We start from the raw sequence: 15,120 nt of genomic DNA on the forward strand, positions 1-15,120 counted from the left end.
GTCAACCACTGTACAAGATCAAGTTTTTATGAACTGTCGTACAGACTTGGGGGTGGTTTCATTTCCACTTGGTTCTTGTACTTCATTGGTCTAACGTAGCCCCGCCCCCTCTTCTGATTGGTCAAAATGTGATAGTTCCTATTTATTTCTATAACTTTTCAACGGTTTGTCGTACAGACTTTTGAGTCACGTCACTTGATTCGATTGAAATTCCAATTATCCCGACCCCTCTTCTGATTGGTCGATATGTCATCCGTCATTGGCCATAACTTTGAACAGTTTGTCGTAGAGAGTCATGAGTCGTCTCACTGGACTCAGGAAATCCTTGCCCTTCATCAGAGTTACCCAGTTCTGATTGGTCAAAATTTGCCTGTAACATGCACAGACGCGAGGGCCCGCTTGCAGCTTTAACCCTTTTTGGGCGGGAACCCCTTTTGGTGTTTTAAGCATTATGTTCTACTTTAGCTATTGAAAAATAGCAGATCTACAAGCTCATAGCGCGGCACCGAGTGCCGCGCTACGAGCTTGTAGGTCTGCTATTTTTTTTTTTAATCTTTGAATTTCACAGCGAACGTTTTTAACTCAAATATTTGCCTCTGGGGGAGGTCCCTGGAACTACATATTTTCACGTGGGGGTCGGTGGCCAATTACATATATTTTTGGTCCTTGACATGAAAATGTTTAAGAACCACTGACATAGAAACATAGGTTTTTCAGAAAAGGATTTAGAAGACTAATTTCGTCGTAAGTTCTAAATGGGTTAATTAAATGTAGGTTTGGTTTCAGTTGGTTCAAGCATACAGGTGGGATAATAACACATGGACACAGCAGCGCCTACAGCTGACAGAATAATTATCCAGCAGATAATGGCTGATCTGCTATATTGATTATGGGAGATACTTACAATGGAGCTGTGGAACTTAAGGCTTTAGTACACAGTCAAATCCTGAGTGTTAATTTATGTATTTGTAAATCTCTGCTGTCGGGAAGAAACCACCTAAAGTCCAACATGTTCATTTTTCAGGAAATGAAAAAAAAAAACCCCAACTAAATATATATGTTTTTGAAAATGAAGAAAACCTTATATTTAACCCATTTTGGGGCGGGAACCCCTTTTGGTGTTTTAACTATAAGCATTATGTTATACTTAAACTATTGAAAAATAGCAGATCTACAAGCTGCTCCACTCAGAGCTCCAAGCTCACACAATGCATCGCAACGCGTGAAATAATGCCCCGATGCTTCATGACACTGCTTATGCCTATAATAATAAGCAGGACTTTAACGCCTGCAACTAGTTTCAGTAAACTAGCGAGAGAAATGCTGTATAATATGAACCCATTTCTTGTCACATCTCCCGCTGCAGCAGGTCGGTGGAAAAAGAGAAATTCAGAAAAAGAGAGAAATTCAGACAGAGAAAGTGAGTGTGCCGACAAAATATGAATGTGTGTGCGCGTGGCGTGTGTGAATGTGTGTGCGCGTGGCGTGTGTGAATGTGTGTGCGCGTGGCGTGTGTGAATGTGTGTGCGCGTGGCGTGTGTGAATGTGTGTGCGCGTGTGTGCGCGTGGCAATGTGTGTGCGCGTGGCGTGTGTGCATACAGTACATGCGTGTTTCTCATCAGGGGTTCATCAGAGTATCGGTGGCGCGGCAGGGTGGCGGTTTGTTAGCAACACAGTGTTGCATCCACTTATGAGAAATGACGCATTATATGGGGTGTGTGTGTGTGTGTGTGTGTGTGTGTGTGTGTGTGTGTGTGTGTGTGTGTGTGTGTGTGTGTGTGTGTGTGTGTGTGTGTGTGTGTGTGTGTGCGTCACATTACTGTGACCTTGTAAGGGTCACTCATCAATAATGATCCAGCCCAAGGGTGTCAACCATTTGCAATGCATAGTGTTGTGTGTGTGTGTGTCTGTGCTTGTGTCCTCTTGTTGACACACACACACACACACACACACACACACACACAATTGCACTTCCCATATAATGCGTAATTTCTCATACATCCATAAGTGGATGCAACACTGTGTGTTCCTAACAAACTGTCACACTGCTGCGCCACACACTCACGCGAACGTGTGCGCGCACACACACACACACACACACACACACACACACACAGCGTACTGTACATGTGTGCATTCATGTATTTACATATTTATTCCATGTTTCTCAGCTCATTATCTCAGCTGTATTGAACAGCTAACGACTGCTGTGATCCATAACTTGCTGGCCTTACGTTGCAGTCAGCTAGAAAGCTCGTAAGTGCAGAACCGTTCACTTTTCAGGAAAAATGATCTGTGTTCAAAATGTTTTAGTATTTATTTAACGCTAAACTCTTGATAATACTTTCCCTTGGTTAGATATTTAGATATTTATAAAACACACAGACATAACATAAAAATAGTTATTTTTGTGACACTGCAGATTGACGACATGGGGCATTCATTAAATGCGTGCGTGCGTGCGTGCGTGCGTGCGTGCGTGCGTGCGTGCGTGCGTGCGTGCGTGCGTGCGTGCGTGCGTGCGTGCGTGCGTGCGTGCGTGCGTGCGTGCGTGCGTGCGTGCGTGTACGCCTTTTTTTTTACTATTCTGAAAAACATTTTTGAATAGTAAAAACTAGCCGGTATACTGTATATCGACACGTTGTGAGCTTGTAGGCGTGTCGGTGACACGTCCGGGACGCACGCACGCACGCACGCACGCACGCACGCACGCACGCACGCACGCACGCACGCACGCACGCATTTAATGAATGCCCCATGTCGTCAATCTGCAGTCCACAGGGAGGCGGGGTCAGGTATGGAGGATGAGAGACGGATCTATACGAGCCCACGGGATCTGCCGAGTGATAACATTGATGCCACCGGCTCTGATTGACAGGCTCAGCCTAGTGTGGACTATTGTTTTCCCTCCGGGTTCACTTTCAGAGGCGGATATCATTCACCTGCAGTTTAATAAGACGATAGTCCTCCTCTCTGTGTTCTGAAACATACGCGCTAGCGGCATAACTGGTGGCCCGGGGGGGCCACATGCGGCCCCCACCTTCACTTAATGCGGCCCGCAGGTTCATACCAGAATACTGATATATTATTGATTTGAGCTTTTACAATTCCTAACATGGATCACAGCAGTCGTTAGCTGTTCACTACAGCTCAGAGAATGAGCTGAGAAACATGGAATAAATATGTAAATACATGACTGCACACATGTACAGTACGCTCTGTGTGTGTGCGTGTGTGTACAATAATGTCCTGTCCAAATAATGAAAAAAACTAAAAACATATATACATAGTTTGCCCTCTTTTGTGATAGAATATTTACAGATGAACCCATTCAATCCAGAAAAGTGTCATATTAGATTTTTGCGTTGGCTATTCAAAAGAAAATGAACGTCTTTTGAAAAATCTTGAAAAAATAATCCCACTGATTTGTAGAATGGGCCTCAGGTCTTATTGGGTTAAAGTCAGTTGACCTGGTCAGCTTGGTCACTGTTCAGGGTTGTGATAGCCTGAGGGAATGTTATGTTCATAGTGGGCAGGAAAGGAAGATGACATTCACTTTTAAGCTCTGTAGCCACATAATGTACACACGCATGCAAGCACACACTCCAACCAGCATCTTTTCCTAATTGTAAGCCTAACAATTTAAACCAGTGGTTTTCAACCCTTTTCATCTCAAGGTCCATTATTTATTCTGCATTTGAGCCACGGACCACCATCTGATGAGCTTTTGCCTCTCTGACCCAAAACTTTGAATAATATGTTGTCGTTGGATAAGATTTTGTCCACAATTCCATATGCTGTATTGATGTGGTACCATTAGGAGAGACAACAGGCAAACCATCAAAATAACAATTCTTCTACATTCTCTAATTGCGTAGACTTCTTCTAAATTAAGTAATGCAGATGTTTAACAATAATGTAACACTCGAGAGCGTAACATTTCCATTTGTTTTTTCATTTTTTTCCATTTGTTTTTTTCCATTTGGTGTCCATTTCCCACTGTCCATCATTTAGCTGGGGACCACCTGGAACCCCCTCAAGGACCACTGGTTGAAAACCACTGATTTAAACCATAAAACAACCACATCATCTCTCAAATGCCACACACACACACACACACACACACACACACACACACACACACACACACACACACACACACACACACACACACACACACACACACACACACACACACACACACACACACACACAATTGCACTTCCCATATAATGTGTCATTTCTCATACATCCAGACCATAAGTGGATGCAACAATATGTGTGTTCCTAGCAAACTGTCACAATGCTGCGCCACACACGAACGCACGCACGTATGCACACACACACACACACACACACACACACACACACACACACACACACACACACACAGACACACACACACACACACACACACAGGAGACTTCTGCCATTATTATCTGTTCAGTTGAAGTGAAGCTTCGTGCCACATGAGCGGTTAACAGGACAGCGGAGCCGTGGAACCTGATAGTGGATCCTCCGAGTAGCATGAAGGGATATTATGGAACCTGCTACCCTAGACCTCTCAGGTGTAACATCAGCTGCATGTGGGGATCCCGTTTAAAACGGCTTGGTGGGGGATATTCTTCTAGTGCTTCAGTGTGAACCTTCAGTAGAGGCTGCCTATAATCATATATATACAGAAGCAAAGATTTGAGTAAAAAGAACGTTCGCTCTGAAAGAATATATATTCAAAGATTTGAGCCACATTTTCACAATTTTTCAAAAATAGCAGATCTACAAGCTCGTAGTGCGGCACTCGGTGCCGCGCTATGAGCTTGTAGATCTGCTATTTTTCAATAGCTAAAATAGAACAGAATGCTTAAAACACCAACAGGGGTTCCCGTCCGAAATGGGTTAAAAGTTCAGTATGAAAGCACCATTTGTTTTTTGCGGGGCCCCGTCAAAAAAGGCCAAAAACTCAAGAGGTTGATCCTAAAAGAATTCACAATCACTATAGTGATTGTAATCAGTACAATATACAACATAAACGCAACTTGCAAAAAAAGAAAAGTCGTTTTACTTTGATTTTCCATTGTGAAAACAAAGTAAACTAAACTCAGGGAAGTCATTGTGAAATCGAGAATTTCGAGAATCGTTAATTTGTTGTTAACCGAAATGCACACTCACATGCTACACTGGACGGCCTCATTTAATTTGTTGTTAACCGAAATGCACACTCACCTGCTACACTGGACGGCCTCATTTAATTTGTTGTTAACCGAAATGCACACTCACCTGCTACACTGGGTGGTGGCCTCATTCAAATGGCAGTCGTTTGCGACTCATAATTATACGTCACTTTTGGAAACGAGCCATTTTCACAGCTCAAACATTCGACTGATGAGGGTAATGAGGTCACAGGGAGGCGGGCAGCTAATTGAATGGAAATAAAAATGATTTCTGTCTCTTCTTGCTCGCCCGTCTATGCAATTTAACGAGATCAAAAACACTTTGCACCTCGTTCTATCGCCGTCTGACTGCGCTGATTGAACTCCCGTTGCAGTCCTGTTTAAAAAGTGAGATACATGGAGGAACAACGGCAGCATACGTGGGAGATTTATTCGCGTAGAAACGGCAGTTCTTTACTTCAAAAGCCTATACCGGCTGCGGAAGCGGAGGGAATATAGAGCGCTTTTGTTGTCAACATCACAGATTTACGCTGATTCGCTTGAGCTCCTGATAAATCTCTGCTTGCACACAGAAAGAGTGTTCCTATCCAGTATACACATTTTCAGTGGTGGAAAGTAACTACGTACATTTACTTAGTACTGTAAATGGTAAATGGTAAATGGTGCATTTATATAGCGCCTTTATCCAAGGCGCTTTACATAGATTGTGCATTACATTCACCCATTCACACACACATTCATACACCGATTGCGGCGGAAGCCATGCAAGGTACCAACCAGCACATCGGGAGCAATTTGGGGTTCAGTGTCTTGCCCAAGGACACTTCGACATGTAGACAGGAGGAGCCGGGATTCGAACCGCCGACCCATGGATCATTGGACGACCTGCTCTACCTCTTGAGCCACAGTTGCCCCACTGTACTGCACAGTACTATTGTGAGGTATTTGTACTTTACTTGAGTATTTCCAATATCCAATACTTTTTACTTCTACTCATCCCAGAGGCAACTATGCAAATGAACTCTGTCGAGATGCCAACTTGCGCCTTGCACACAAGTAGGCCATGTTTGCCTACTTGTGTACCTGGGTATGACTGCTGCTCTGAGTCCTAGAGCTCTCTGCTGTCTGTCTGGGTACGACTGCTGCTCTGAGTCCTAGAGCTCTCTGCTGTCTGTACATACATACATACATACGTGCGTGCGTGTGTGCGGCTGCGCAACAGTGACACTTGGTGGTCAACAAACACTATTTCCTTGTAGATCTGTGCTATTTTCTAAATAATTGTATACATTAGAAAACGTTAAATGAGACATTCTGCACAATGAGTACTTTCTACTTTTGGTACTTTAAGTACATTTTGATACCAACACTTTTGTACTTTTACTTGAGTACATTTAGAATTCAGGACGTAACGGAGTATTTCTATATTACTGTATTGATACTTTTACTAGAGTAAAACAATTGTGCAATTTTTGTTTACAAAGCCTAAAAGCCAAACGGAAATGCAAATTTGATGTTCAGAGCCAATGTTCAATGCCAAAAAAGCAATTAAAACCGTTAATCGCAATTATTTGTGCTGCAATTAATCTTCAAGTGATCGTGTCAGCCCTACAGTGAAACACATTTTACAGGCTCTCACAGCCAACGGGAAGATGCGTTTTGTTTCCGGCTAATCAAAGATGAAACAAGAAATGTTGAATCAGTAAGAGAAGTCTCACAGAAACCCAGCATCCATGTTCTTCTGGGGGGAACATTCTCAACAAATAAATAAAATAATCCTTCCTACATTACATTGGTACTTACTTACTCTTACTCATCCCATGGCCTAGGGGCCGTAGGGGTGTCATGGTGGATGCTTGGGCAGTCAGGGATCTCCAGCGCTTCCTGTCTTCAGCTGTGCGCAGCAGGGTCTGTAAGCTGCAGCCAGTCCATTCCTTGATGTTGTCCATCCAGGCCTTTCTCTGCCTGCCTCTTCTCCGTTTCCCCTCCACCGTCCCCTGTAGGATGGTCTTTGCCAGCGAGGTATGCCTTGTGACATGACCATACCAGGCCAGTTTGCGACGCTTTACTGTTGAGAGTAGGGGCTCCTGTTCTCCAGCATGGGTGGTTACATTGGTATACATTCCTAATCTGCTCCATCTCACTCCAGTAGTAGTCTATGGCCGCGGTTCCCCAAACTTTTCAGCTCGTGACCCAAAACGGAAGATTCGATATTCGCCCGGAACTAGTGAAAATAGCCGATCTACAAGCTCACAACGTGGTGCGAAGCAACACGTTGTGAGCTTGTAGATCGGTTATTTTCACTATTTTCACAATTTTCACAATTGTCACATTTGCAATAGTTTATACTTTACATAAATCTTCTTGTCTGGGAGGTCCCTGGCACAAAACATTTTCAGAAAGGGGTCCGCGACTGTGTTAATTTGGGGGACCCTGACATAATGTTTTGAGAACTACTTGCTTTCAACCACTGCTGAAAAGCATGTGAATAGCTCCAGCTGAACATTGGACAGCGCTCATTATACATTCATTTGAGCACACAGATCTTCAGAATTAATCAAAGTGATGTCAGCTATAAGGCTGGAACCTCCCTTGCGCGCGCGCACACACACACACGCACACGCACACGCACACACACACACAGCTCTATCCCTCTCCCATGAAGACATACCGTATAAGACTGAAGTCAGGGAGAGTTAAAGCATTCAAGTTTCAGGCCTTGCCACAGGCCTCTGCTTTACGTTGGTGTCAGAGGAACTTAAACGTGATCCAGTTCCGAGAACGGCGTCCCCTCCAACTGTCATATTGCTATCTCAGCCCATGCACACCTCGGATGGAAACGGGAGAAATATCTTCCCAAGGCAATTTACTTCCTGCGCTATACCGTGTCTTTATACACCACGGAATAAATATAGCGTTGCTGTCTGTCGGGCATAAACCTCATATATGTCCAAATCCGTGCCATAGTGAACAATAAAACCTCATATATGTCCAAAACCGTGCCATAGTGAACAATAGAACCTCATATATGTCCAAAACCGTGCCATAGTGAACAATAAAACCTCATATATGTCCAATACCGTGCCATAGTGAACAATAAAACCTCATATATGTCCAAAACCGATCCATAGTGAACAATAAAACCTCATATATGTCCAAAACCGTGCCATAGTGAACAATAAAACCTCATATATGTCCAAAACCGTGCCATAGTGAACAATAAAACCTCATATATGTCCAAAACCATGCCATAGTGAACAATAAAACCTCATATATGTCCAAAACCGTGCCATAGTGAACAATAAAACCTCATATATGTCCAAAACCGTGCCATAGTGAACAATAAAACCTCATATATGTCCAAAACCGTGCCATAGTGAACAATAAAACCTCATATATGTCCAAAACCGTGCCATAGTGAACAATAAAACCTCATATATGTCCAAAACCGATCCATAGTGAACAATAAAACCTCATATATGTCCAAAACCGTGCCATAGTGAACAATAAAACCTCATATATGTCCAAAACTGTGCCATAGTGAACAATAAAACCTCATATATGTCCAAAACCGTGCCATAGTGAAAAATAAAACCTCATATATGTCCAAATCCGTGCCATAGTGAACAATAAAACCTCATATGTCCAAATCCGTGCCATAGTGAACAATGAAATTAAATGAAATGATTACTATATTTACCCAGGGTATCTGGGCTAAGCTCAAGAACTTGTTTCCAGCCAGGCCCTGCTCATAGATCATCGTAGTGGTTCAATGCCTTGTTCAAGGGCACTTCAGCGGTGGTAATTTTTAACGTGTCGGACCGCTGATTCGAACTGGCGACCTCCCGGTATCAAGACCGCTCCGCAATCCGTTCGGCCACCGCTGCCACAATAAAACCTCATACAGTACTATAGTTCCATATAGTGAAAATAACAAGTAACAGTACAAGTTCACACGTTGTTGAAACATTGGAAAAAAATGTTGAAATTTGGAGATATGAGGTTTCTGCCCGACGGCAAGGATCAAAGCTTTGCTTCAGTTCTCTGACTCTCGGGATTTAAAAACCTCCAAAAGGCTTCCGAGGCTCTCTTCTTTGCAACGGGAAGAAACTTGTGGATTCGACTACAAGGAGCATCTTTCTATAAATATGATCGGATGATAAATATAGAGGCGTGGGGGGGATAAGCGCTATGTATGTACGAGACACGTGGTGATGTCATCAGCGCGCATACAGGACCCATAATGAGTCAGCCGGCAGCTTTATAGAAGGCAAAATCATTATACGTCAACTGGGCTAATCCACTGGCAGGCGCACACGCATGCACGCACACACACACACACACACACACACACACACACTTTAACACAGACAAGCGCACACACATAGAGACACACACATGACACACTCGGCACGCTACAGTTTCCTTATCACATAGATCTGTGCAAGCTTTGATGTGTGTGTGTGAATTATTACGTGTGAATTACATTACACGTTACACAACGCATGCCGCACTCTGTGTGTTAATGCAGCATATATGCGACCGCACTTACTGCATTATTATGTATTGAACTCGTATCACGCAGTGCGTGATGTTGGTGCATTAGCGTTAGAGTGCATATTGGGTGTTAACCCATTTTGGGCGGGAACCCCTTTTGGTGTTTTAAACATATTATAATTTAGCCATTGAAAAATGGCAGATCTACAAGCTCGTAGCGCGCCACCGAGTGGCGCGCTACGAGCTTGTAGGTCTGATATTTTTGAAAACATCGTGAAAATGTGGCGCAAAATTGGAATATATATTTTTTCAGAACGAATGTTTTTAACTCAAATCTTTGAATCTGGGGGGGTCCCTGAAACAACATATTTTCAGATGGGGGTCGGCGACCAAATACATATAATTGTTGGGGTCCTTGACATGAAAAAGGTTGAGAACCACTGACATAGAAACATGGGTTTTTCTGAAAACTGTCATGATTTAGAAGACATAATCGAACTCAGGTCAAAATGGGTTAAAATAGACATGCCGTTGCATGACGTACATATTGGTATAACCGTAACCCGGTTACTGGATGTCATGGCCCCATTCTGTGTCAGTGAACTTTACCAGCACAATTATTCACCAGTTTAAGCTTCAAATCGTCCCCAAGTGGTCTATATTACCTGCGCTTCTCAATTAGCCCGTTGCTACTGTAAATCCCACCCCAAAAAGTGCTTGTCCAATGCCAATCCAAACAGTTTAGCAACCGTTGCTATGCAGGGCAAGCTTTCGTCTCATACTGTAGCTGTCAGTGTTATTTTGCATGGCTGTGTTGTTGAACACATACACAGCTTAACGTCGGGGAAGTTTCACGACTGAGCCACCCAGGTGATGGCAATAATACTAATGACCGTAGTCCTACCGTGCAACATGAGAACGGTCATTGAAGTTGATTGTTGGATACTGTTTCAACCTGTCATTTCCTCGTATTTCTAGTTTATTGAAATATGTCATGCACATTTGCCTAGTGCATACAGCCTACCTGGTTGACTAGATTTAGAAGACATTTTTAAGGTTTTGCTACTGCCTGAGGAAGGTCCCTAGTGACCGAAACGTTGCTTCATTAAATAAGACAATACTCTTGTGCCGAGCAGATACACAGTGTGCGGGTGTACCTTATTGCTTTCTTTGATGTCCACTGGCCTACGCACCTGTGCATACGCCTGATTGCTAGGTGTGCGATAGTTTTCTCCTACAGAAGGTTTTGCTACTGAAATGATCCATTATTTATATGGAGAAATCCCGTCATTTAACATGCATCTCTATGGGGGAGAAGGACAGCTTTCCCTGTCTCCTAGCTCGCTGCTAACGTGTCTATTGGACAAGGACGGGTTGTGGAGAGACTTAACGAAGAGCTAATTGCCATCTGCCAATGCCGTTAGGCTCAATAGGCTGGCCTTTAGACCTTCTTTTTGCTCTTCCTGAACCAACCAGGGACTAGTTGACGTGGACGAATTTCACCCACTGTTTTTTGAGTGGTGTAAACCACTCCTACAACTGGCTTTGTTAGTTTACGTGTCTGTCTGTCTGTTCGTACCAAAAAATGAGCATGGTTGCTATGGTCACCCAGTTCACACGGGTGTGATTTCATTACGTCAGACATTACGTCAGACCACAGCTGATCAGTCTATATAAGACCTTACACCACTCAGTTCACACAGGTGTGATTTTTACTTGTAAAACCGTGATGTGACGACAAACCTGATTCTGATTCTCAAAGCTTTGGAATGTCGAGGACCCCCTTAACTCTGAGAGTGTACAAATGGGACCAAATGGACCCAATTGAACACTGTCAGAGTTACAGACATGCAAAGGGCCCATTTAGAACCCCCTCAAGGAACCCTGGACTCCACTTGTTCTATACTGTCTGTAATATAGGCTTACTGTACATCTAGATTATTCACCAGAATATGTATGAAAATCACAAGGTGGAGTATCAACTGGACAGTATAAAGATGTCTAAACCCCCAAACGTATAATAAATAGAAGAATACAGGTGTGAAAAACACAAGGGGTATAATCTTGGCTAGAGAGATGTTACTTAACCATTCAGGCTGTTACACCACCTAATTCCAACCCCAGGTATGATATAAATGTTGCAGATTGGAACTTTAACACTTAAAGGATTTGACTATGTCGACAGATAGGCGAGAGGCAGCCAGCTCGTTTTACTGCTACTCTATATCCAACTCTATTTGACTTGTGGTGTTTCATCATAGACACTTTCAGAGGCCTCATCCGTCTGCCATCCTTCGTTTTTTAAGATTTCTTTGGGGCTTTTTGCCTTTATTGATAGATCACAGGTTGACGGGAAACGGAGAGAGAGATGGGGAGATGATGAATTGAACATTGTGGACCCTATTGGAAACAAGTGTAATGCTTAATTGGGTCGTCCACTCACAGTTAACAGCCTTTGTATTGAGTTTGTGCTTGAAATGTACTGCAATTCTGCAAACTGTTAATACATTTTCAGGGAGGGAAGACACGCAGCAAAGGTCGTCGGGATCAGGACTCGAACACGCAACACAATGTCAGGAATCCAGCCTAGGTACCTGGACCGCTAGCCCAGGTACCTGGACCGCTAGCCCAGGTACCTGGACCGCTAGCCCGGCCCGGCCCGGGCCCTGCCATCCTTCCTTCCTCCTCCTCCTCTGCCCATATCTCTAAAAAAAACAAACACCTCCGTCCATCTTTTCTCACCTTTGTGTGACCTCTCTCTCTCTGTGTGAGGCATGCATGCTGAGGACTGATATGCCTATTGGGTTACTGACACTGCCCATGTGTGTGTGTCTCTCTCTCTCTCTCTCTCTCTCTCTCTCTCTCTCTCACACGCATGTACGCACGCACGCGCATGTGCACGGCTTCGCGGGGGGACCTTCACTGTATCAGGAGGATGAGAAGAAGAGATAGACAGCTGATAATGATACATAAACCCCACGGACCGGCATGGAGGCTCAGCCAACATCCAATATACATGAGTGATGGCTCACTGTCCACTGCGATCCCTACATGATTCACTGGGCTGTATGCTGCTGGGTGGGGGGGGGGGGGGGGGGGGGGGCAGTTCACCACTGGTGAAGTACTCAAATGTTCTACTTGAGAAGAAGTAGCAATACTGCAATGTAGAACTACTGGGCGTAGTGATATGGACACAAAAAGTATACAAATGACGCTAGTTTTGTGAATTAATTTACTTTTAATGCGTGGCCCCCAGTGCCCCCCACAAAATGACCGGAACTACTTAATATTTAACCAAAATCAGAGCAGTATTTCATACAACTTAAGTTCAAAAATTCTGAACTATCCCAGAGGGCCCTTGTTGTAGTGTTGTCTGGCAACACTACCCAGTTTTGCCACCAGATGGGTTAAGGGTATATCCTGAAGGCCATGGCCTCGGGGCCGCGGGGAGACTGGAGGTAGAGCAGGTCGTCCAATGATCCAGGGGTCGGCGGTTCGAATCCCGGCTCCTCCTGTCCACATGTCGAAGTGTCCCTGGGCAAGACACTGAACCCCAAATTGCTCCCGATGTGCTGGTTGGTACCTTGCATGGCTTCTGCCGCAATCGGTGTATGCATGTGTGTGTGTGTGTGAACGGGTGAATGTAATGTACAATCTATGTAAAGCGCCTTGGATAATGGCGCTATATAAATGCACCATTTACCATTTACCTTCATGGCCTCCCTGAAATTCCTGCCCCCTAGCTTAATTATTATTCTCTCAGTGTTGAATATTCACTCAGGATTTTTGCGGTGCATCGTTCCAAGGTTACGCGCTCTGATGATACAGTCAGCAAACTTCACGGTATGAAATTCAATCAGTGAAATAGATTTTTTTTCCTTCTCCTTCTTAATATAGTATTTGTCCCACATGTCTCTCTCTGCAGGTTATTGCAGGTCTCTTCTTTCACTACAGACCACTTAAGTTTCCTGGGATCTTTTCCAACCCCCAGAGTGCTTTTCTCTCTTTGACCGATAAGGAGACCCGACTGGACTGACGGAGGGCTCTCTGTGTATGTCCTTTTTTGCCGTGAGGCCGTGAGGGTCACGGCGTGAGTGACTACTGCTTATACAAGCCCGGAATTTAAACCCTGGACTCCGTCAGTGCATGACGATGAGGATGACGAGAGAAAACCAAGCCCATATGGTTTCAGGGAACGGAAGATCATGACCGTGACCAGATTGCTAACGCACTCAGGAATTCCATCGAGCAACCCATAGAATGGAACACACCTGTTTATGTCAATAACATTGACCTTGAGAGGGGCATTCCACAGCGTAGGCTGCGAGCTGCAGTGGAATTTAATGGCACACTATGGACCCCCCCCCTCCCCCCAAATAAATAAACATCACATACAGGACATGCAATGCCAAGTGCTCCACAAGGGACATGCACAAGAAGAAACATTCACTGTGCTCTGCAGTTTAACTGGGGTGAAACAGGGCATGCCTGCTTCCCCCCTTTCCTCTTCCTCCTATATATGCATTGACTGCAGAAACGCTGTCATTGTGTCGATGTTTGTAAACATTGGAGTAAACCAGCAATGAATGCAGTATGCTGGAGATATGAACTTTGAGATGCAAAAAAGAAAAACGTGGCTTAATTTAGTCGACTCAGGTGACGTCGGTGTGTGCTAGTAAGTATATGGATCTGCTGTGGAGATTCTATATTTCGTCTTCACTGTATGTATCGTATATCTCGTATGATAATGTTTCTTATGTTGAATGGTCTGTGGAAACAAATATCCCTTCTGGAACAATAAAGTCTATCTATGCAGTTAAAGAAAGAAAAGCAGGTGCACTTCCTCTGGAGTGGAAACTGCCCTTGGTTAAGGCAGTGGGTGCTCAGCTTTGAAAATAACTCATAAAGAAAATAACACACATGCAAGACTGGCTCAGATGCTTTTACCTCATGTTTATTTGAGAACGCTGACGTGTTTCGGCAAACGAGGCTTCTTCAGAGCAGATTAAAAAGTGACTTTTTAAATCTTAAAAAAGTGGATCACATCAACGAATTGTATTTTCTACAGTGTGTACAAATCAATCTCTTTGTAGGTACATTTGTGAATAATGTATTCAAAAACAATACCTTTTAAAATTGTTATTTTGGGTTTTAATCACATTTTGGAATTATTTTCTTTCAAGGTTCAAGGATCAAAAATGTAAAACATTGGACATTTGGCCCCGTCTGGAACTCTGTAGTGCTCGGTCAAGTGTCCTTACAGCTCATCCACGCTGCCAGCGATGCGAGCGTTGAAATCTCATTAGAATACATGTTTTTCAATGAGACTGTCCTGACTCACTGTGAGCATGCAGCGCCGTCGTCCACCCCTCCTACATTCACTCGCAGAGTCTCTATTTGAACGAGGTTTCTTGGCCCTCAAACACTTTTATTGGTTGAGATCTACACGCT

The 15,120-nt window shown here is 43.9% G+C and overlaps 1 long non-coding RNA gene across 1 annotated transcript in view; it reads left to right on the forward strand.

Annotated features, from left to right (window-relative positions):
• LOC306936759 overlaps window positions 1-14,073 on the forward strand; it is a 166,629-nt gene extending 152,556 nt beyond the window's left edge. Inside the window, exon 3 of the long non-coding RNA XR_013791529.1 lies at window positions 13,595-14,073. This is a non-coding gene — a long non-coding RNA (uncharacterized lncRNA). The remainder of the gene's footprint in view (window positions 1-13,594) is intronic.
• Window positions 14,074-15,120: the final 1,047 nt, after the last annotated feature.

Source organism: Electrona antarctica (genome assembly GCF_951216825.1).
Source record: "Electrona antarctica genome assembly, chromosome: 14".
Lineage (NCBI taxonomy): Eukaryota > Metazoa > Chordata > Actinopteri > Myctophiformes > Myctophidae > Electrona > Electrona antarctica.